At 48.4% G+C, this 24,512-nt stretch overlaps 1 protein-coding gene across 3 annotated transcripts in view; it reads left to right on the forward strand.

The window, feature by feature from the left end:
* Positions 1–3,129: 3,129 nt before the first annotated feature.
* PHYHIP (phytanoyl-CoA 2-hydroxylase interacting protein) overlaps positions 3,130–24,512 on the forward strand; it is a 60,529-nt gene continuing 39,146 nt past the window's right edge. The window contains exon 1 of one of the 3 annotated variants that reach the window (XM_053269982.1): positions 3,130–3,224. The gene's annotated coding sequence lies outside the window, so the exon portion shown is untranslated. Of the gene's footprint in view, positions 3,225–8,742; positions 9,121–24,512 lie in introns of those variants that run through there. The other 2 variants (XM_053269981.1, XM_053269980.1) reach the window with 2 other exon arrangements.

The raw sequence follows: 24,512 nt of genomic DNA on the forward strand, positions 1-24,512 counted from the left end.
AATAACTTCCCCACTGCATCTTGCTAAACTTGTCTCTATTAGTGGTACATGGAACTGGTACTTGAAGGTATGGGGGGATCTCTTTAAGGACAGGGGGAGTTTGCTCTTACTCCTCCCACCGCACTTCTTCTGCCGGCACTGCCTTTTAAAAAGGTCCAGTGGGATGGCAGCATACCTCCTTGCCTCCTCGGACCGGAAGTGACCAGAAGTTGCTGCTGTGCATGCGCACATCGTGCAGTGTGCACGTGAGCAAGTGTGACGTGTGCACGCACAGCGGCAACTTCCGGTCTGAGGAGGTTCGCTGCCGCCCCACCGGACCATTTTAAAACAAGCACGCCATGTCCATGCGCAGTGGGAACTTCCTGTCCAAGGAAGCACCGAGGTGGCAACGAGGTATGCTGCTGCCCTGCTGAACTGTTTTAAAAGGCAGTGCTGGCAGGGGAAATGTGGCAGGAAGGGTAAGAGCACTCTCCCCCCTCCTTAAAGAGATCCCCCCACCTTAAAACCGCCCAAACGGCCAATCTTTCGAACTGGTTCTGTACACATCCCTAGTCCCTTCCTTCCTACTTACTTCTAGGTGATTCCCAGCCCAAGGCTATTAGTCTCCCCTTTCCCTACAGTAACTGCTAACCAGACCTCACTCAGGTCCATTTCTTTGCCTCCAGGGAAGAAATACTCTAACATACTCCTCCCCTATCTCTCTATATGCTGTTGTCCAGTAAACCCTGCCCCTCACTCTAGATTGGGCCACAGGGACTTGATTCTTCCGGGCTTTCTTCCTTCTGGTTTGGACTTTGGAGAATCCCTCCCTCCAGTTATTCTAAACTGAAGCCTAGTCCTCTCTCAAGCCTATCACTACATACATACTTCTCACATATTTGTGGTCAAATGCACATGACATATTATTCATGGGTGAGCACAGGGCAACCCAGTTTCAGGCAGTGCCCTATACCAAGCAATCAGTGACTGAAGGAAGGCCAAGGCCCAGGGTAAATAAAATACCTCACTCAGGGGCACATCATAGCTGGCTGTGGTTTTCTAGCTGTCAGCTGTGAAGTAGTGAGTGGTTGTTGTGGCGTTTCTCCAGTGTGGCATTTCTCCTGACAACTAGATAAACTGTTTACAGTGCATCCCTATGCATGCTGAATCAAAAGTAAGTCCCAAAGTGTTCAATGGGGTGTACTCTTAAATAAATGGTGTGTAATAGGACTGCAGCAGTTACCTTTACAGCTGCAATCTATCTATTCCACACAAGTCCTGTTAATCTTAATTAAACTACTCCAGAGTAAGCAATTTGTGGATTGCTGCCCTAATTCCACATGCAACAATATGGGCTCAGAGGGTGATGGAATTCAATTGTGTGAGACCAAAAACAGCCCCATCAAGATGCAGGGGAGGAAATGGATATACTGTATATTGCCTGAGATCTCTCTCTCTCTTAAACCTGTTTATTAAACCTGTTTATTTTCAAAAAATTTGGAATAAAAACAGTTTCAAAAAAACCCACAAAATCACACAGTCGGACATACAAGATCACCTGTCAAAGCAATAGTTAAAAGTGCCTGAGGTCTCTTCTGTCTTTCTACCTGTTCAAGTAATTGCAAAGGTGAAATTGCTCAGCTATGGGAGAAGAAATGCAGCAGATTTTACCAGCATTAGGTGACTCTGGGCAGACTCTAGTAAGGAGCTCCTGTTTTTGCTACTGGGGCAGAAAAAATACCTTTCCACAATCTCACAATTTTCAGAAGGAGCCAGGGATTAATTTGTAAAAGGGTTCACTGGGTTGCAACCTTGGAATCTACTTTTAGTACCAGGGTTTGGCTTTGGATCTTGTGAATAAATATAAAAGCATGTCTCTGAGTATCTACAGAGCTCTTATCTCTCACCTGAGAAAAGATAGGCAGTTGAGCACATTTGAGATTAGAGACTAGAGATTTCTTGTTCTCCAGGCAAGACTGAAGTTCATTTAGCACCCCCCAGAATTTAGCCACTGGGAACAGCACTGAAGAAGTAAAGGAAAGAAGGTCTCATGTCAGACCTGTAGAGCTAAATACTGAAGGAGCAGGAGATATCTGAGGTGCTACTTCTCCTAAGCCACCCTGAGTTACTAATGGACTCACAACTCTCTAGAATAGGCCTGCTCAGCTTAGGCCTCCAGCTGTTTTTGGACTTCCTTGAGTAAAAGAGAGGGGGGATGTGGTATATAGGTGCTATACCTTTAAGAGGGTATATAGCCCTCCTGTGTTGCCTCCAAACTTATGGAGGTTAAGAAGTGATTACTCTCCAGTCAGTCTATTGTTGGTGCTTGTTTAAAAAAAGAGGCCTGTGGCTATCAGCTTGTATTCTGATCATTCCTTCTTCAAATGGGACAATTGGATAGTCACCGGGGTTCCAAAAGTGAGTACACCCACAGAACCCACAGCCATACAACACCATTACAGCCTTCACCATCCCATGGTTTTGTATGGTTGTATGGACAGCTCCAGGTTGTATGGACAGCTCCAGGCAGTCTTGGAGGAAACTGATTATCTAGACCAGGGTTTCTCAACGTGTGGGTCCCCAGATATTATTGGACTTCAACTCCCATAATCCCCAGCCCCAGTGGCCTTTGGTTGGGAATTATGGGAGTTGAAGTCCAATTACATCTGGGGACCCACACGTTGAGAAACCCTGATCTAGACCCATTTCAGACTGGCTTTAGAGCTGGCTATGGGGTTGAGCCTTGGCCGGCCTGATGGATGACCTTTACCGGGGAGTCAACAGAGGGAGTGTGATTCTACTGGTTCTTCTGGATCTCTTGGCGGCGTTTGATACCATCGACCATGGTATCTTTCTGGATCGTCCGGGGGAGTTGGGGATAGGGGGCACTGCTTTGCAGTGGTTCCATTCCTATCTCTCAGGTAGATTCCAGATGGTGGAGCTTGGTGACAGTTGCTCCTCAAAACAGGAGTTGTTATATGGAGTCCCTCAGGGCTCCATTCTGTCACCAATGCTTTTTAACATCTACATGAAACCGCTGGGTGAGGTCATCAGGAGGTTTGGTGCTGGGTGTTATCAGTATGCTGATGACACCCAAATCTACTTCTCCTTTTCATCTTCAGGAAATGGCACTCATTCACTAAATGCCTGCCTACAGGCAGTAATGGGCTGGATGAGGGATAACAAATTGAAGCTGAATCCAAGCAAGACGGAGGTGCTCATTGTGGGGGCTCAGAATCTGAGAGGTGAGTTAGATCTTCCTGTGCTGGATGGGGTTACACTCCCCCAGAAGGAGCAGGTGCGCAGCTTGGGAGTACTCCTGGACCCACGCATCACCCTAGTATCTCAGGTGGACACCATGGCCAGGAGTGCTTTCTTTTAGCTTTGGCTGATTCAACAGCTGCACCCATTCCATGAAGAGGGTGACCTCAAAACAGTGGGGCATCAGCTGGTAACCTCCCGGCTTGACTATTGCAATGCGCTCTACGTGGGGCTGCCTTTGTACGCAGTCTGGAAACTTCAGTTAGTTCAGAATGCAGCAGCCAGATTGGTCTCTGGGGCAACCCAGAGAGACCATATGATGCCTGTTTTGAAACAGTTACACTGGCTGCCAATATGTTTCCGGGCAAAATACAAAGTGCTGGTTATTACCTTTAAAGCCCTGAACGGCTTGGGCCCGAGATATCTTAGAGAGCGCCTTCTTTTACATGATCCCCATCGCACGTTAAGGTCATCTGAGGAGGTCCGTCTCCTGTTACCACCAGTTCGTTTGGTGGCAACTCAGAGGTGGGCCTTCTCTGTAGCTGCTCCCGGGCTGTGGAATGCACTCCCAGCAGAAATTCGTAATCTTGATTCTTTACTGACCTTCAAGAGAGCCCTTAAAACCCATCTGTTTGGCCTGGCCTTTCAGGTTTTTAATTTGTTTTAATTGTTTTAAGATAGATAGATATAAGTTTATTCGGTCATTGACCAGCAAACATGTACAATTGTTTTAATGTTTGCCCTGGTTCTCCAGGGTTTTTAACTATTTGAATGTTTAATTGGTTTTATTCTGTTTTTATAGTTTTGATTTTAATTGTTAACTGGTTTTATTTGTTTTTATTCTGTTGTAAACCACCCTGAGCCATTTGGGAAGGGTGGTATATAAAGCAAGCAAGCAAACAAACAAACAAACAAATTTGTATTTTGAATGGCTACATTGTGCTTGGATTTTAAATCATTTGAGTCAAATCTATGTTTTTATATTCTAGCTTAATGTTTTAACTGTGTGATGTTTATAGTCTTGTTTTCATTTCTCTGTGTGAACTGCCTTTTTCATGAAACTCCCTTGTTTTAATGAAATTTAACTATCTATCTATCTTCTATCTATATATTCCTCTTGAGATGTACCCGTCACTAATCCCATGCATGGCAGCGCTCGCAAGAGTTCGCGAGCAGCTGCTGGATAGCGATGGGGATTGGCAGGAGGGAAGAAAATGGCAGGGCGGCAGCGGGGTGGGGAACAGCAGCAGCGGGCAGAGAAAATGGCAGAGGTGAGTGCACGGAAAAGGCAGTGGAGGCCGGGTGGAAAGAAAACAATGTCCGTGGCAGGCGTGATGGTGGTGAGCAGGTGGGGTGGGGAACAGTGATAACGAACTAGAGGCACAGATGCTCTGCGCCTGACCCAGCTAGTAAACAAATAAATGGTGTTAGAGAGAAATGCCAGGGGCTTACACCCAGGGGTGTATCTAGGGTGGGGCAGGCAGGGCACGTGCCCCGGGTGCCACTTGAAGGGGGGGCGCCATTTTGTTTTTAAAAAAAATTGTTTAAAGGCTGCCGAAAACAAAATGGCCACCACGCATGCTCAAATGGCCTCTTTGAGGCCCTAGGCCATACCAGGACTCAGAGAGGCCATTTGAGCATGCGTGGTGTCCATTTTGTTTTCAGCTGCCTTTAAAAATAAATAAATAAATAAATTAAAAAATGGCCACCGCACATGCTTAAATGGTCCCTGTGAGGCCCTAGAGGCCAGCAGGGGGGGAACCTTTGCAGACCCCCCCAGCCTTTAGAAGCCCCCCCAAAGGGGCTACAGGTAATTTAAAAAAAAATAATATAAGTCACTGTGCACATATTCAGATATGTGACTTGTATGTGACCTTCAGACTTGTATTTTTCCGTTGATATTATGGTAAAGTTATCTGGAAGATGGGTGTCAGCTGTTTGGACAGGGGGCGCAATTTCAATGCTTGCCCTAGGGGCTATTTTCCTTAGATACGCCTCTGCTTACACCAAGAGTTCCCAACCTTGGGTTCTCGCATGTTGTTGAACTACAACTCCCATCACACACCCCTAGCCACAATGGCTGAAGGCCAGGTGAACCAGCTCTAAGAGTAGTGCTTGTGGGTGAAGGATGGACTGGTAGTTCCAGGGTTCCTGAAGTGTGAGATGGGCCTCCCTATAAGGAACAAGGGTAGCACTTTTGGTTTAGTACAGGGGTTCTCAGCGTTGGGTCCCCAGATGTTTTTGGACTTCAACTCCCATAATCCCCAGCCCCAGTGGTTTTTGGTTGGGGATTATGGGAGTTGAAGTCCAATAACATCTGGAGACCCAACGTTGAGAATCCCTGGTTTAGTATGTCAACTTTAATCTAATCTATCTATCAAAATATGAACTGTAGAGTTTATAATCTCCGCTAATTGAGTAAAGAGGCACAAGTGATGATTTTCTGATATTTTGCAGGGGAAATGCAGGGGATGATTTTACAAGTGATGATTTTCTGATATTTTGCAGGGGGAAAGCAACTGGCCTTATCCAACCCAAACACGGCATCTCTCTCCTCCAGTGGTTGTTGCTGCTGTCCACCTAATATTTCTGTTTAGATTGTGAGCCTTTCTGGGAGAGGGAACCATCTTATTTCTCATTTATTTTTCTCTGTTACCCGCTTTGAACACATTGTTGAAAAGCAGTATATATTCATAGTAGTAGTCGAATCCCCACTGGTATGTTTCCCAGACTATGGGAAACACCTATATTGGGCAGCAGTGATATAGGAAGATGCTGAAAGGCATCATCTCATATTGTGCGGGAGGAGGCAATGGCAAACCCCTCCTGTATTCTACCAAAGACAACCACAGGGCTCTGTGGGCTCGACACCAACTTGATGGCACACTTCACCTTTATAGCAGAGTGAAAAGGCCATGACATTTAGGTGGTACAGTAAGTCTGTGACATTTCTATGCAAGGTTCATAGAGTGATCCATTCACACAGTGCAATCTTTCCAAGGACAAAATGGCACATGGTGTTAATGCATCACTAGCCCTGGCAAGATTTCCTTTCCTTTTCCTTTTCTCAATAGCAGCTGTGGGGGGAGGCACATTTGGCTATGGCAGAGGAAAGGGTTAAGCCCCCACCTCCCACACTACAGTTGCATTCTGGATCATACACCCCGCCCCCCCCCCGCTACGAATGCCATAGCTACTATTAAAGAAGGAGAAAAAACTAAGCCAATCAGGGTTCATGATGCATTTAACGTCACATGTTGTTTGGCCCTAATTTAGCACTGGTGGTGAGAAAGACACCCACCGGCCTGATTAAATCTGATCAGAATTGAATCAAATTTGCTGATCAGTTCTGGTTCAGCAGTTTCATCTCCTTTTGTACTCTTCTTTTTGTTGGAGAAGGGTGACTTTCAGGCCAGGAGCAGAGCGTCCGGGGAGATGTTCCCACTGGTTTCCGAGTGTTGCCATTTTTTGATGTTGTTTTTGTTCGTGCCCATTGATTATCTTGCACAGGCTGGCGACAGAGTACAGGTCTCCACTGACGGTGCTGAATGACTCTGCTGGGGACCTGACTGAAGCGCCTGTCTTTCCTCAGGCCCCCACAAGTGCTTTGTGTTCTTTCCCCCTCCCCTTGATTTGCTTGCTTCCTTGCTTGCCTCTAGCAGATGTGAACTCAGCCTCGGCATCAAGTTGGTGGGGACCCTCAGCCAAGCACAGTGCCTTGGGCAGGGGCATTGCCATGACTGCTGCTAGAAGATAAACTTCCCCCCAACCCTTGTGGGACTTTCCTTAGTGGTAGCAGCCCGAAACACTATTTGGCAGCCCCTGTGTTTTACAGGGGTAGACAAGCTTGATTCTTCAGCTTGGCTCTCCACAAATCTGTTGTGGCTAGGAATGATGGGCATTGCAGTCCAGCAACATCTGGGGGCCCATGTTTTGGAACTGCTTTAATGCACCCCACCCTCATTGCTGTGTCCAGTGAGGCCACAGCAAGGGCCTTGTTCTCTTGCTTGGGTCCCCTCCCCAGATGATGTTGGACTACAATGCCTATCATGCCCAAGCACAGCTTGTGGTTGTTTAGCAGCTGGGGACCCAAGGCACAGTGGCCATTGTGGTGGGGGATGATGGGAGTTGTAGTCCAGAAACAGCTGCAGACCCAAGTGAGACCTCTGCCTTATAAAGAAAGATGGCTGTCAGTGGGTCAGTGCTGCCAGTCAGCTGAGCTTTCACGAGGGTTTGCAGGAGGTGTTCCTTGGGGGTGGCAACAGCAGCTTGGAGCACTTCTCAGCAGCCTCACTGGCAGCTGTTTCCCTTTTTCAGCAGGGCTTCAGGGGTCGGCTAAGGGCCCTTTGATGTGCCCAAGTTGGAAGTCCTCTGACTCTGCTCAGCCCTCCTAATTTCCCTAGAACCCTAGAACTTCCATAGAACTTCCGTAGAAGTCTAGAACTTCTGCAGGGAACGTCAAACTTCTGTAGGGAACTTTTAGTAGGGAAGTTCTGTAGGGAACTTCTAGTAGAGAGCTTCCAGTAGAGAACTTCCAGTTTTCTGTAGCAGTCTAGAACTTCCGCAGAAGTCTTCCATAGAACCCTAGACTTCAGGGCTATATCTCAGCCTAACCATCTTCACTGAGTTGTTATGAGGAGGATTAAATCAGAGGGTGGGGACATACATTGTTCTAGGCTCCTTGGAGGGATGCTGAGAGCCAGCCTGGTGCACTGCAGTGGTCCGAGTGTTGGGCTCCGACTGGGGGAACCCACGTTCAAATCTCCATTCAGCCTTCAAACTCACGAGGTGACTCTGAGCCGGTCACTCGCTTCTCTCACACACACAGCCTAACCAACCTCACAGGGTTGTTGAGAGGAAAAACTTAACCATGTACACTGCTCTTTGGGCTCCTCCTTGGATGAAGAGCGGGATATACATGCAAATAAATAACAGAACAACAAACAAGTAAACAAACATTACAAACCGGCAGATCTAGCCTAGATTGGTTCTTCTTCTTTTCCTCCCCCCACCCCCGCTTAGCCCCCAGCCTGGCTGACGAAGAGTTCTGCTAAAGCCAAAAGCTTGCTCCCTTCTTCGCGACCTTTCAGACTCTCAAGGGAGAAGCGCCGCGCCCGCGCTGCCTTTCTCCATCTCTCTCTTCCGCTGATGGCCTCTGCGGTGGGTGGCAACTCTTTCCTCCCACACCTGCCCTCACCCCCTTCGATGCGTGGGCCGCCCGCCTGTGCGCGCGTCTCCCTCGGCATCCGCTTCAAAAGAGACTGCGGAGGAGAGGCGCGCTCCCTCCGCGGCCGCGGTGCCTGCGCTGCTGCCCCTTTCGGCCGCCAGGGGGACCAGCGTTGCTGCGGGTGCACGTTGCTGGACAGCCTAGGCTGTGCAATCGGCGACCGTGGTTGGTTGCCATTGGCTCTGCACCTGATGATTCGGAACTGATTGGCCCAAAGAGGAGGCAGGTATTCTCCCCTCTCCTCCCCCCCCCCGCCCCGCATGCTGCTCTCATTATTAGTATTTTTTCCCCGCTCCCTGTTTCTCTCCTTCCTCTTGTGGGCGCCTGCTCTTTCGTAGGATCCCCCAGAGCTAGAACAACCGCAGCCGCGGCCCAGGACGAGCTGGCTTCGGTGGTGGTGGTGGTGGTGGTGTTGCTGCGGTGCGTCTTCGCCTGTCTTCCTTTTGGCATGGGAAGCAGCTGCGGGATCTAGCTGGAGGAGCCTCTGATTCTGCAGCCAAGTTTCTGCTCTGGGAACGCGCTTTTTGGCAAGCGCTCCTCCTCGCCCGGGTCGCTCTCCCTTCCCTTCTCTCTGCTTCTGGGTGGAGGCGCGCTCCCAACGCAACCGCAATCACGTTAACTTCCCAGAGGTCCGGGGTCTCCTGCGGAGCCAGGTAAGGCGATTTTCCTGGAGAGCTCTCCTGAAAATGAACCTGCCAGCCAGTTTTTCTGTTTGTTCAAATCTATATACGTAGTTCCCTGCCCCAAGGAGCTTACAATATATTTAAACAATAGGGTGGGGGTGGTAGGCTACCACTGGTAGTAGTGAGACAATAAAGGGAGAGAGCAACATTTCTTTCTCTCAGGACTTCCTCTAACCTTCTGGACCTGCTTCTACTCTGACCAGGACTGTCTTAATAGCCTGGGGCAAGTCCCTTTATCCCCTCTGAGAGCATATACTCTCCCCAGCCTTCAGGCATTTCCAACTTTCTGGTGTGTCTCTTCAAAGACTTTGTTGTGATGTTTGTAGACAGTGAAGGGTGCCTTAGGGTGCCTGGCATAGACAAACGGGCTCAGGTGATTTTCTCATCTGCAGAACAAGACTGAAGGCAAAAAGCCTTTCTTGGGAGAGTTCACAGATCTGTGTGGGGAGGGGTGGGCAGCAGGAGCCACGTTCTGCTGCAGCGCATAGTTCCCCAAACAGCCGTGATAGGACAGGCAGGAGACATCTGGCCCTTCATGCGTGGAACTAGATGGGCAGATGTAGATTCTGCTGACCAATTCCTCTCACTTTGGAATTTGCTTAATGAAGGCGTCTGGCTCTGTGAGTCTGAACTCCACGGCCCATAAAAGGATGACCTTCCCATCGTCCTGCAGTCCCTCTGAACGGAACAACAAAAATGCCAAGAACTTAAAACTGAGTTCTTGCAAATGGAGGGGTGAAGGGGAACAGGTCACAAGAATCCCCAAGTTGAATGTTGATCTCTTTGAGTGGAACAAAACATGCATGTATATGAATGGATGAATGGTGTGTGTACTCTCATGAGCATGGATGTGCGTCTACATGCAGGGATAGAATTTTGGTTTATGTGCATGCTCATGGGACTGTGTGCACACATGTCTGTGGCTGGTGACAAGGTCCCCGAGAACATGAGCACACAGCCCTGTATGCAGACAAAGTGTGTGTCATAGAGAGAATGTGGGAAAATCCATTCACAGTCAGACATGTACTTATGGCATGTTTTTATGACTGTCTGAAAGTGCGTGTCCTTGAGTGCAAAGGTTTTTACAGGTGTGTTCCTTGGAATGACATAGCCATCTAATGGCGCAGTGGGGAAGTAACTTGCCTAGGGAGCAAGAGGTTGCTGGTTCGAATCCCCGCTGGTATGTTTCCCCAGACTATGGGAAACTCCTGTATTGGGCAGCAGCGATATAGGAAGGTGCTGAAAGACATCCTCTCATACTGTGTGGGAGATGGCCATGGTCAACCCCTCCTGTATCCTACCAAAGAAAAACCACAGGGCTCTGGGGGCACCAGGAGTCGACACCGACTTGATGGCACAACTTTACCTTTCCTTGGAATGATGGGGTTCTGTTCAGAGAAGGCTTGATGCACAAAGGTTTTTTGTGTAGGGGTGAAGGCACATATCCAGTAATTAGGAGCTGATAAGTGAGTGTCTATATGCATGTTTGAATGTTCCGTGCAAGTCTGGGTATAAGCCATATTCAGAACACAAGTTCCCGCAAATTCCTAGATCATAGTTCTAAGCGGATATGTCAGAGCTTATCTAGGTGTGGTGTATGTGGGAGGTTCTGATGTGTGTGTGCCGAGGTTCTAGTGTGCATGTGAATGGTCTTGTGGGTACACACTGGGCTGTGTGGGAATTACAAGCACCATACATAAATTCCTACGTGCCCATAACTGTGAGGTGGTAGATGCTCAGCTAGGAGTGGGATTGTCTGTGAATGTGTCTGAGCACAAGATGTATGGTATGTTCTTGTGAGTGGGTGATTGTGAGTGGGCGTGAAAGTGGGCACCTGGTGGCTTGCATGGGTGTACGCAGGGTGGCATGTATGCGCATGTCTTGGCTTAGGGAGGCATGGGTGTGTGCGTAAGGTTCTGAATGGGTGTGTGTAGATTCCTTTGGCTCCAGGGATCCAAGTGTGTATGGAATCTGTGTACCAACAGACATTTCATAATGTAGGCGCTTGAGCATGCAGAGGCGTACTTGAATAGCTTGAAGAAGTGGGAGCCAGCATGGGAACATAGGCAGTGATAGCAGGATCACCGTTTTGAGACTGTTAAGCAAGGACAAAGACACATTTGTGTGTGTGTCCGTGTGTAGAGAGGAGATTCAGCAGTGACCAGAAGTCACCTTTGGTGGTAGCCAAACCAACAAACCCATGTATTTTAAGAGCATTTTTGGCTGTACTTCACTATAACTATTGTAATTTTATCAATACAGGACCAAATCGCTGTTATCCAAAAATAGTGTTGTGCTTGTGGCATGCATGCCACAAGCACATCACCCAGTTGATTGGCCATAAGAGGAGCCACTCAGGGTGGAGAGCCAGTGGGTTGGCTGGATATATAGGTGCTACTACATCTGGGGTTTCCAAACTCAGATCCTCAGATGTTGTTGGACTACAACTCCCACCAGCCTCCCATCATTGTGGCACTGGATTATGGGAGTTGTAGTCCAGCAATACCTGGGGATGCTGTGGGATCTGAATAGAATAGTGCTCTCTCCCTAAATAGTGCTCCTAAATATCAAATTGGGCAACAAAGACCCAGAGTCAACTCTCTATTCAGTCGCCCAGTGTAGTTCATGGCCTTGATTCTAAACTTATGAAGTTGCTTTAAACAGAGTCTGATCATTGATTAACTTAGCTCAGGGTGACCTGCTCTGTCTGGCAGCTCTCCAGGGTCTCAGACGGGAATCTTTCCCATCACTTGCTACCTGATCCTATTGAGTGGGGACTGAATTGGGATCGTCTGCATGTAATTCATGTGTGCTGTCAATGTGCCTCCTTCTCTGACACATCACGGCCTTTCAGCTTCTCCTTCCTCACAATCTGAACATCCGTGAGATAAGACCTTTAAAGTACTACTTCCGGCACGGAAATAAGAATGCATGCGGTTGTGAAATTGTGGAAGTGCATCCTCAATATCGGCACATCTGTATAAGTGTGTTCACCCCTCATATGAGGTGGACATGAGCATATTTGTATTATGCAGGTTTGCGTAGCGAGTGCCTAATTTCTAAAAACATTACAGCAGCATTGTTTGCCAACCTCCTGAGATGAGTAGCGATTTGCCCCACCAGGGACTAGCCAGCTAGCAAACTGCCCCTCCTCTCTCCTTCTGCACTAGTCCGTTAAGTTCAGGAAAAAGAGCACAAGCTGGCATAGTGCATCGTCTCCTCGGCTGGAAAGGAAAGTACGGTGAAACTCTCTGGGGGGATTTATGTAGCTTTAAGACCAGAGTTCCCAGCCATGAGTCCTTGTGGCTATTGTGGCTGAGGATGACAGAAGGTGTAATCCAACCAGTGTCCTCTCTATTTTTCTCTCTCCATCTGTTTGTTGGATGAGTTTTGTTCTGAGCAGCAGTATCAAAGCAGTGTGTGCACACATGCATTCAGAGTGGGACCTTCCTGATTCAACCTGAGTGGGATCTAAAATTAACTGAGCGGACATTAAAAAAAAAAGGTGTGAGTGTGTGCACCTGTGCATGCCTTAGAGGGAACACTGTCGGTGTCCTGTAGAGTGTTGGACAAAGTCTGGGAAAACCAGAGTCCAAATCCGCATTCAGCTATGAAACTCATTGAGTGACTCTGGGCTAGTCACTTAACTCTCTGTCTAACCTACCTGACCAGGTTGTTGTGGGGATAAACAGAACCATGTACACCACTCTGGGCTCCTTGGAGGAAGAGTGGGATGTACATGCAAAATAAAATAAAACAAAAACAAATCTGGGAACTTGAGTCCCCACTTGGGTTGGCCTGCAGAGGTGGGGAGAAGGAGGGAGAGGGGTGCAGGAAAATTGAGCTTGGGGTATTCAAGCCCCCTCACACAATTTTTAATGTGCATTTTTAATTTATGTAGCTGTCTGCCCTCCAGAGGCAGCGTACTGAGATTATTCTGTCTGGCTTCAGAACCATCTTGGGAGGTAGTTTAGGCCCAGAATTACTGGCTCAAGGTCACCCTGTGAGTTTCACGAATGAGTAGGGATTTGAACCCGGGTTTTCCAAGCCCGGCATTCTGCCCCTCTCACCATGCTGGCTTCAGTCCCCAGAGGAACCTCCGTGAGCCTGACTTCCGCATCGTGTGCTTAGGATCTCTGCATTTCACCACATCTTTCTGGCAGGGAGTGGAAGTTGAAAGTATTTGCAGTGGGGAGTGGAGGTGCCAGGTGTTCTGCATGTGCACCCAGAGTGGAAGAAAGGAGAGGGGAGGGAGCGTGTTTGTGGATGGGGAACCAAGGAGGGGGCCGGCTGTGAGGGGGCGCAGATCCACGTGGCAGCAAGGGAAGTCAGTGCCTGAGAACATGTGAGTGGATGGGGAGCAGGAGGCTGTGCTTGTTTGCCTGGTGTGGGCTGCAGGCTGGATCTGACGGAACGGAGACTCTCATAACTGTTTCCTTGCAAGGTCTTTTTGACCTGACCATCATCTTGGTTTGAGCTGTAGGTTGATAGATAGATCCTTTATTATGGGGAGCTGTTGTTCTCCTGCAGGTGGGTGATATGGATGAAAGAGCCTCCAGTTGCTCCTGCAGTGGTCTTTTGTTTCTCCCCCCTCATGCCTCTCGGTTTTGGCTCTGCAAATTGGTGAGGGAGCTTCTTCCTTGGGGAGGCTGTTGTGCAGGCATGTTGGAGGGGAAGGGCTGGAAGGGGAATGCCGAGAGCCTGCTAACCCCTGCTAACGTGGCAAAGAGGCACCTTTTAACGTGGTGATTCTCTTTATTTAGCAGGGGGAGAGGAACTGGCCCTGTCCACCCCCAGCACAGCATCCCTCCAGTGACTGTTGCTGGTGTCTATATTATAGTTTCTTTTAGATTGTGAGCTCTTTGGGGACAGGGATCCATCTAATTTATTATTTTTCTGTGTAAACCGCCCTGAGCCATTTTTGGAAGGGCAGTATAGAAGTCGAATAATTAATGATAATGAGGTAATAATAATAATAATAATGAGGTACAGCAGTGGGCAACACTCCAGGGATTGGAGGAAAAACTGCTTGTCCATCAAGGAGATCTGGCTTTGCCACTTCTGCCTGGGTTCAGAGTCCTCACCTGGCTCTCCCTTCTGCTCTTTTCAAGTCCTCAGCCTTGGTTTTCTGCCCCAACCCCACCCGCCAACCTCCCACACACATTCTGCTGTTCCTCCTGTTGGCATGTTGATTTGGGTTGAAGTATGTAAGGCTGATGCCCTCCCTCTCGGAGAGATGACTTGTTTCTTCTTGTTTGTAAAGGATGTATTATGTGTGCGTGTATGTTTTAATGGCGTGATTGACATGGCTCTGCTTCGATGCCGTGGAAGGCATGCTTGCTGGCTGATGTGATTCTGAACATGTGCAGCTCGGTCTACAGCATGTGACTGAAGTGGCTGGGGATGGGGCTGTAGCTCTGCTTGGCAGGCAGTCCCTGGCAGCATCTCTAGGTCGGGCTGGGGAAGACGCTTGCCTGAAGCCTTGGACAGCTGCTGCTAGTCAGTGTAGACCAGGCCTGCTCAACTTCGGCCCTCCTGCACATGTTGACCTGATTGACTGATTGATTGCTGTCAAGCCGGTGTTAACTCTTAGCGGCCACATAGATAGATTCTCTCCGGGGTGATCTGTCTTCAACTTGGCCTTTTAAATCTCTCTCAGTAGTGCATTCATTGCTGTCGTCATTGAGTCCGTGCACCTTGCTGCTAGTTGTCCTCTTCTCTTTCCTTCCACTTTCCCCAGCATGATGGACTTCTCAAGGGAGTTGGATCTTCGCATAATGTGTCCAAAGTATGATAGTTTAGCCTGGTCTTTTGTGCCTCGAGTGAAAATCCTGGTTTGATTTGTTCTATGATCCATTTGTTTGTTTTCCTGGCTGTCCCTGGTATCCTCAAAAGTCTTCTCCAGCACCCAAGTTCAAGCGTCAATACTTTTTCTATGTTGCTTCTTCAGAGTCCAGCTTTCACATCCATAGAGTGTCATGGGAAAAACCATTGTCCGAATGATTCTAATCTTTGTAGGTTAGACACGTCACAGCATCTAAACATCCTTTCCAAGACCTTCATTGCAACCCTACCAAGGGTTGGTAGTCTGCGGCATATTTCTTGACTGCTGGATCAAGTATTTCTTGACTGTTGATCTACAACTCCCATAATCCCTGGCTATTGGCCACTGTGGCTGGGGATTATGGGAGTTATAGTTCAAAAGCAGCTAGGGGTCCAAAGTTGAGCAAGCCTGGTGTAGACAATGCTGGTCTAGATGGACCAGGAGTCTGATTTGGAATAAGAAAGCTTCTTATGTCCCTATGTACCTTGCTGCATGGAGAGGCTAAAGCTTTTGGTGCCTTTCAGTTTAGGAAAGAAACATAAGGGGCTCTGATACAGAACAGAGTTTTACTGTAGTCATAATAGTTTATTTTTAGACACTGACCAGCAAAAATACAGAAGAAAGAAACATAAAACATTTAAGCTTTGGTGGGGGGATCAACTCTGTTTTACAGAATTTTGAACTCCATGGGGGGGGGAATAAATGTTTGCTCCTTCTTACATAAACATAGGAACACAGGAAGCTGCCTTATACTGAGTTAGACCATTGGTCCATTGAGCTTAGTATTGTCTACACAGACTGGCAGCAGCTTCTCCAAGGTTGCAGGCAGGATTTTCTCTCAGCCCTATCTTGGAGATGCTGCCAAGGAGGGAACTTGAAAACTTCTGCCTTCAGATGCTCTTCCCAGGTCAGTCCCATCCCCTAAGGAGAATATCTTACAGTGCTCACACATGGAGTCTCCCATTCAAATGCAAACCAGGGCAGACCCTGCTTAGCAAAGGGGACAACTTGTGCTTGCTACCACATGTCTCATAATTCTAGTATCTGGAGTTACCCAACAAAGCCAATTGGGTGTAGGTTCAGGACAGTCAAGAGGAAGTAGTTCTTCACAAATTGCATGATTAACTTGTGGAATTCACTACCACAAGATGTGGTGATAGCTGCTAGCTTATGTCACTTTGGAAAGGATTAGGCAGGTTCAGGGAGGTGAAGTCTGTCAGCCGCTGATATTTACCATGGTAGTTAAGTTGAAGCTTCATGTTCAGAAGCAACAAGCCTCTGAATGGCAGCTAGTGGGGACAAGCAACAGAAGACCATCGCCTTGGTGGCCTGCTTGCCAGCTCCCCAGAGGCATCTGGCTAGCAGCTATTGAACACTTGACTGGATGTATCTTTGGCAAAGTGGTTCTTATGCCCTGGCCTGTGTGTTTGCAGGTTCTGGACTTAGATGTCCATTGCTCGGAATGCACTCAAAGGAGGAGGGATTCCTGGGCTTGTGTGCAGCTCGGAACCCGCTCCCCTTGCTGCTGTTCATCCCATTGGCAGGCACGTGCCTCTTCTTTGTCTCCCTCACTTCCACGTGCTTTCAGAGACAAGGCAGTGTTTTCACCAACACCCACATATTCTGGGCATCCTTGCATATTTGTGTTGCACAGATGTCCACTGAGCATGGGTTCCCCCCTCCCACCCCTCATGTTGGGGGATAAAATTTGGAAGCAAAACAGTCACTTCAGGAATGTAAAAACTTGTATCCCTCTGCATACTAAGATGCCAAGGTGCATTTACCGATATGCATATTCCAAGTTCCCACTTTGAATGCTAGGACCAAATGCAAGAGTACTGCTGTACGTTTTTCACCTTTTTGGCAGCATCCAGATTAGTCTGCCCTGACTAAGCACCATTTCACCTTAAGTGGCGCAGCGGGGAAATACTTGACTAACAAGCAGAAGGTTGCCAGTTCGAATCCCCGCTGGTATGTTTCCCAGAAATGCTTGTATCAGGCAGCAGCGATCTAGGAAGATGCTGAAAGGCATCATCTCATACTGCGCAGGAGGAGGCAATAGAATTGTGTCTATGGAGCCCTATTCTATAGGGAGGTTGTATCTTGGAACCTTCTGCTCTTCCCAGAGCGACTCCATCCCCTGAGGGGAATATCTTGCAGTGCTCACACATCAAGTCTCCCATTCAGATGCAACCAGGGTGGACCCTGCTTAGCTATGGGGACAAGTCATGCTTGCTGCTGCAAGACCAGCTCTCCTCTCTTTTGGTGAAAAGCCTTGAGCTACCCTGGGGTAGTGATAGTGGAATGAACATTTCTTCTGCAATTTAATATAAGGGACAGCAAGGCGTGGTGTATATATAATGTGTCTCGGATCACTTTGGCTAAAAGTTTTCATAGGAAACTGGACACAATTGACTAAAGATTTCAGTATCTTCTTCTTTAGTTGCTTCTGCTATTGGAGGTTAGCCATCATTAAGGCTTCTTGATCTTTTGACACTGCATCTCTAAACAGTGACGCAGTGCTTCTACCATACCAGTCTCTAAGGTCTTTCAACCACGAGTTTTTCCTCCTTCCTGCCCTCAATTGTTCCTTGCAATATTAATTGCAGAAGATATCTCTGATGTCTCATCACATGCCCCAAACATTCCAGTTTCCTTTCTTTTATTGTTCTTAAAATTTCCCTGGTTTTTATCGTACGACTATATCAAGAGGTGACGGGGCCGTAGCTCTGTGGTAGAGCAGCTGCTTTGCATGCAGAAGGTCCCAGGTCTGATCCCTGTCGTTTCCAGGTAGGGTGGGGAAATAACCCGTCTGAAAGCTTGCAGAGCTGCTGAGTGTTAATGTAGACAGTATTGAGCTAGATCAGACTTGTTCAACTCTGCCCCCCTGCCCCAGCTGGTTTTGGACTGTAACTCCATAATCCCTAGCCACAGTGGCCAATAGCTGGGGATTATGGGAGTTGTAGGCCAACATCTGCAGGAGGGCCGACTAGATGGACCAATGGTCAGGTTCAGTATAAGGCAGCTTTCTGTATTCCTAAGAAGTAGGGGATGGGGCTATAGCTTAGGCAGAGCATCTGCTTTGCATGCAGAAGATCTTGGGTTCAGTCCCTGGCTGCATCTCCAAGTAGAATTGGGAAAGATTCCTCTCTGAAACCGTGGAGCTGCTGCCAGTCTGTGTAGACCAGGGATTCTCAACGTTGAGTCCCCAGATGTTATTGGACTTCAATTTCCATAATCCCTAACCAAAGGCCACTGGGGCTGGGGATTATGGGAGTTGAAGTCCAATAACATCTGGGGACCAAACGTTGAGAATCGCTGGTACAGACAATACTAAGCTAGATGGACCACTGGTCTAACTAGAATCCTATGTTCCTAGGTGACTGTGCATTCAAACACACCAAAATACACTGCTGGAGGACCAGAACGGTAAGCACTGATACTCATAATCGGAAGATATCCCAGTTTTCATCTGGCTGAACATCCTGCTCCAAAAACAGGATATCCTTTACCCAGAGTGTTCCCAACAGATGCCTCTCCAGCGTCCTGCTGGAAACCTTCCTAGAAGGAGATTGTTATGCAATCTCCCCGCAACACATCTTGGGGGGGGGGGGGAAGGAGAATGCCAGCAATTTGCTCTTGCCAATCTCTCATGCTTTGCTAAGCAACTCTCCAATCAAGAGTGCCTCCCTGGTTACCAGGCTCTGACAGGCTTCCACTGTGGCACATTTCACTCCCACATGCGTACCCAGTCGTGTGCTGGCTTCTGCTGCTTGAGTCAGGCTGGAATCCGAAGCATCTGTTGCACATGAGTAGCTGTCACCTGCCTCCCATCGTCATTCTTGGATCTGGGAGTGCTTCGAGCCGAGGCAGGAACTTGGTCAAAAAGGAATGTGGAGAAGCACATTGCCAGAGTGCCTCACTTACTCACTGCAAAGCCATGTCATCAGGGCATAATGTCATCAACCCTCAGCCAGCCAGCTAGCAAGCACTTGCCACATGGCAGGATTTCCAGGTGGCATTTTTGCCAAAGAGATTACCCAAGAAGACGATTGTATTGTACAATCAATTGTACACAACGGTGCAGCCAACATTCATCGTTACCTTCGTAGTGATGCATTTGTCTCGTGCATTTTTGCTAAATGCTCATGCATTTAGGACCTGGACGGAGAGGAATTTTCCTCTGGGTCGTCTTGCCCTACAGCACGTGGTGGAGCTCACTTCTCTGAGTCATCTAGAGCTCTGCAGGCTCCATTCTGCAATGTACCTTCTCTGCGATCTCAGTTGTATAATAGTTGTTGATTGGGTTTGGTACATCTGTGTTGTCCTGCCTCGTAGAATGTTAGAGAGGAGACTAGACCTAGGGGCAGTGTTCCCTGTAACAGGGATTCCCAGATGTTGTTGATTACAACTCCCAGCATCCCCAGCTTCAATGGCTTTTGGCTGGGGATTATGAGAGTTGTAGTCAACAGCATCTGGGGATCTCCGTTAATCTGCTGGGGGTCCTTGGATCCTCTCCTGTGATTTTGTCTTTTGAAGTTTCTCCTTGAAAAACCAGGACCAAGGTGATTTCTTTTAAAAATGAATGTGCAGGTTCCCAGCAGCTGCAGAAGTGTTTCAATCTGGGGCTATTACTTCTGTCTTTATATCCATCTAAACATTTCTGTGCTGCCTTTCCTTAGATGATGGCTCTCAAGGTGGCTAGCAACAAGTCTCTGAGTCAAAAATGAAAACACAAAGTTGAAATGCCGATCAGTAGGCAGGGGAAAAAAATCAACAAGTTATTAACAATTAATACAATTAGCATTTATATAGCACATTTCAAGTGCCCATAGTGCATTGCATATATTATCTCTTTAATCTGCATCTGGCCTGTAAGACAGGCCAGTCTGATTATTCCGTTGTTGCATACAGTGGGCAGAGGTGAAAAGCTGGTGGCTTGTTTGACACTGTCTAGCTGACCTCAAGATTTCTATGCATCTGAGGCACATGCACACCAGCAAATGCTGCCCCCTCCTTGCACGCCCGCTCACCTTGTTCCTTTTTTAAAAGTGAGGGCAGGAAGGCATCTTTCTGCCTCGCCAGCATCCCGATCACTACCTGCCTGAGGTGACTGCCTCACCTTGCCTCATGGAAAGGTTGCCCCTGGATGGCATGAAGTCCACGTTTGAACCAATAACTTCCTGACTTGCACCCTTAGCCACATGCTACAGAAGTGCAGAGGCCATGTAGAGCAAGAGCAGTCTTCAGGATTAAAGAATTGACTATTACTAGAACTCCCAGGTCTACCAGCCAACTCCATGTGCAAAATACTAGCAGCGGGATGGAATTCACCTTGCATTAAGGAACAGGGGGCCTTGGAGCACATGCTAAGCCCAGGAATTTGCATTCAGAACTAAACCTGAGCTCACAGTCCTTCCGCACAGAAATCCACTCCTGGTTTCCTCTCAATTTTTCTTCATTTCAGCAGCCCAACTGAGAGTGGGGAGAGCCTTTTTGTTGCTGCTGCTGCTGCTTTATTAAAATAACTTGGAATTGAAATCCTTGCTGACAAATTTATTTATTTATCTATTTATCTCTCTATTTATTTAAATTTCTATCCCGTGCTTCCAAAAATGGCTCAAATCACCTAGAGATCTATCAGAAGATCCAGATCTACCTTCTCCCCACGCCAGATGTAGTTTAGGAACTACTGCTAAGGCAGACAAGGAAACTGCCAAGTCGGACCATTGGTCCATCTAGCTTGGTATTGTCCACACAGACTGGCAGCGGCTTCTCCAAGGTTGCAGACTGGAGTCTCTCTCAGCCCCATCTGGAGATGCTGCCAGGGAGGGAACTTGGAACCTTCAGCGTGCAAGCAGACAGGTGGGGCGTCATCCTCTAAGGGGAATATCTCATAGTGCTCACACATGTAGTCTCCTATTCAAAAGCAATCAGGGCAGATTCTGCTTAGCAGAGGGGGCAGTCATGCCTGCTATCATGAGACCAGCTCTCCTCCCTAGACCTAATAGCACAGCGGGGAAATGTCTTGACTAGCAAGTCAGAGGTTGCCGGTTCGAATCCCCACTGGTAAACACCTATATTGGGCAGCAGTGATAAAGGAAGATGCTGATAGGCATCATCTCATACTGTGCAGGAGATGGCAATGGTCAACCCCTCCTGTATTCTACCAAAGACAACCACAGGGCTCTGTAGGCGCCAGGAGTCGACTCCGATTCGATGGCACACTTTACCTTTACCTTACCACAAGAACAGCTCTCCTCCCTTGACCACACACCTGTTAGGACTGTTCTACTTAGAGCTGATATCAGGAGCGTAACTATAATTGGGCATGGGGAGACAGTTGTCTGGGGACCCACTGCCTTGCAAGTCACATGACTGACTCCCCCAGCTGCAAACCCACCCGGGCTTCCTTCAGTTGTTTTCATCCTCCAAAATTGATGTGAGTGTTAAGACCTGGAGCTACCAGAACAGAACATCTTTTAAAGATTTCTTTACTTCCTGAGCTGAGCTTCAGTGGGGGAGGCATTTTAAAATCTTGTCTCTGGGCCCACTCCAACCTTGCTACGCCCCTGATACATGGAGCATGCTAGTGATGGTGGGATGGAGTGCCACTTTGGGGAAGCTGCAGATCCGCCAAACAGCATTTCCCCCCCCCCCACCCTAGCTTGAATATTAGGAGACGATGGAGGGATGTGACAGAAGCCAAGCTAACAAAACGAGCAAGACAAGCAGAGGTTGTGACACACCATTTGTCTCGCCCAGCGCTTGGTTTGTTTGTAGGCATTATTGTCAAACTAACGTGGTAGCTGAATTGACCTCTTTTCTTGCGGGTCCCCTCCCTCCCCTCCCCTCTCCTCCCCTCCACAGGGCAAGCGCAGTGGGGCTGGCAGACTCTGCTCTTGGCAGAAAGCTCTCTCTCGCTCAGGTTCCTCTCCTCCCCAAGCCATGCTGTCTGCCAACCCAGGTGAGATCACACTGGGGCCCTTAGCCTTTGTCAGACCTGCTCTGGCTCCTTGAGAAATGAGCCCCTGGGAACCCTTTTCCCGGCAACTCTTGAAACAGGACAGATCCTGTACCGCTTGTTTCGGATAAAACTGCCGCAGTGGTTATTTATGGGACAGACTGTTGGCTTTCATTTTCTGGAGTCGGTGGTGCTTTGGAGCACCCAAGAACAGCCATGCTGGATCAACCCAAAGTTACCTTCGCCCAGAACTCTCTTTCTAGCAGTGATCAGCCAGAAGTCTCTGAGAAGCTCACATATAGCCTCTTCTCCATTTGGCTGTAGCAGCTGGTACTCGGAGACATACTTCCTCTGGATATGGAGTTCTGTGTAGCTACCATAGGCAATAGTATAGTGCTGGTGCCTAAGGAGAGCCGGTCTTGTGGTAGTGAGCACGAATTGTCCTCTTTGCTAAGCAGGGTTTTCCTTGGTTTGCATTTGGGTGGGTGATTGCATGTGAATGCTGTAAGATATTCCCGTCAGGGGATGGGGGCATAGCTCTGTGGAAGAGCATCTGCATGCAGAAAACCCCAGGTTCCCTCCCTGACATATCCAGGTAGGACTGGGAGAGACTCCTGCCTGAAACCTTGGAGAGAGGCTCTGCCAGTCAGTGTAGACCAGGCCTGCTCCACTTAAGTCCCCCAGCTGTTTTTGGACTGCAACTCCCATAATCCCCAGCCATAGTGGGCAGTAGCCCGGGATTTATGGGAGTTGTAGGCCAACATCTGCAGGAGGGCCGAATTTGAGCCGCCCTGGTGTAGACATAGACAGTACTGGACTAGATGGACCAACGGTCTGACATGTCCCTCAGGTTGCCTTTCAACACATACTTGAGAAGCTGGGGTGGGGAGGACCCTTCTAGGCCCAGCCAGGTGAACCAAATCCATCCTTACCCCATAACTCTGGTGGGAGCCAGACCCCTTTCAAAACCGAACCTTGCAAGCTGTGAAAAAGTGGCACAGCGGATGCAAAGGAGGGAAGGTGGCTAGCCACTGCCACTGCCTCCTCTCTGGTTCAAGCTTTGCAAGAACAGGCACTCCTTGCAGAACTTGCAAGGATCGGAGCCGTGTCAAAGAGCTGCTCCGATAGCAGCCGTGGTGGGGATCATCTTGCTGCCCTGTGTACTGCAGAGGCAGGATGCCTCTGAATATCAGTTGCAGGGTGACAACAGCCGGGGAGGCGGTCTGCTTTCTCCTGTTGCCTGTGGGCTTCCCAGTGGCATCTGGTGGGCCACAGGAGGCTGAGCTAGATGGGCCTTGGGCCTGACCCAGCAGGGCTGTTCTTGTGTTCTTATGCTCCGACAGGGAGATTAGCACTCTGCCACAACAATGCTGTTTTGCATTTATACAAGGCAATCTTTTATGCTTTGGAGTGTCCTAATCATTTTACATACATTATCTCAGTAATATTTACAGACAACTGGAGAGGTAGGCCAGTAGTATGATGAGAACAGGCGGCCCATCAGCTCTCCAAGATTCCACGGCTGGAGGTAACTGCCTGACCTGGCCCCATGGAAGGACCGCTTCTGCCTCTGTGTCAGGGGCGTAACTATCATAGGGCAAGGGGAGACAGTTATCTAGGGCCCCACTGCCTTGGGGGGCCCACAGAGGCAAGTCACATGACTGACTCCCCCAGCCGCGCACCCGCCCGGGCTTCCTTCAGTTGTATTCATCCTTCAAAACTGATGCGAGTGTTAAGACCTGGAGCTACCAGAACTGCATGTCTTTCTCTAGGACCATTAAATGACTTGCATTGTCCACAATTTACAAAACCTTTTGCAATTTACAAAAATTTAGGATGAAAATTTTACTATGCCTTTTGTTACCATTATTCAGCCTCATTTAAGATTTCTTTACTTCATGAGCTGAGCTTCAGTGAGGGGGGAGGGCATTTTAAAATCTTGTCTCTGGGCCCACTCCAACCTTGCTACGTCCCTGCTCTGTGTAGCTTCTTATTAGGAGAGTAAATGCTGCTGAATGTGTGTGAGCTGCAGTTCTTTCATAATAAGTACAACCAGATCCGTTGTGAAATTAGATATTAAACGTTCTTAGGCTTACTCAGAAAGGCAGCAATTCTAGCAGGTTTACTAATGCATCTCTTGCTTTGGAAGCCAACGTATGAAAGATAGTTGCAGAATAAATAAGCAAGTGGGTAAGAGCCTCCCAGCCACATGCAGTGTCCCCCCCCAACAGGGATTCCCAGATGTTGTTGACTACAACGCCCATAATTCTCAGGCAAAAGCCATTGAGGCTGGGGATTCTGGGAGTTGTAGTCAACATCTGGGAATCCTGGTTAGAGGGAATGCTGGCCACATGCCTTAGAGTGGGGGAAGGGGGTCCCCCCCCCGGATCCTTGGTGTGAGAATAGGAATGATAAGTGCACAACAGTGTCTCTGTTTCATCTATGAAATGTTGGAGGACATTGGGACAGGAGTTGGCAAGCGGACTTAAAAGGCCTGTCAATACGATACCTTGAGCTTGAGAAAAGGGATAGGGCCAGGCCCAGCTCAGCAAGGAAATAAATACTGGGGGTTTT

Source organism: Hemicordylus capensis, chromosome 8 (genome assembly GCF_027244095.1).
Source record: "Hemicordylus capensis ecotype Gifberg chromosome 8, rHemCap1.1.pri, whole genome shotgun sequence".
In the NCBI taxonomy this organism is placed as follows: domain Eukaryota; kingdom Metazoa; phylum Chordata; class Lepidosauria; order Squamata; family Cordylidae; genus Hemicordylus; species Hemicordylus capensis.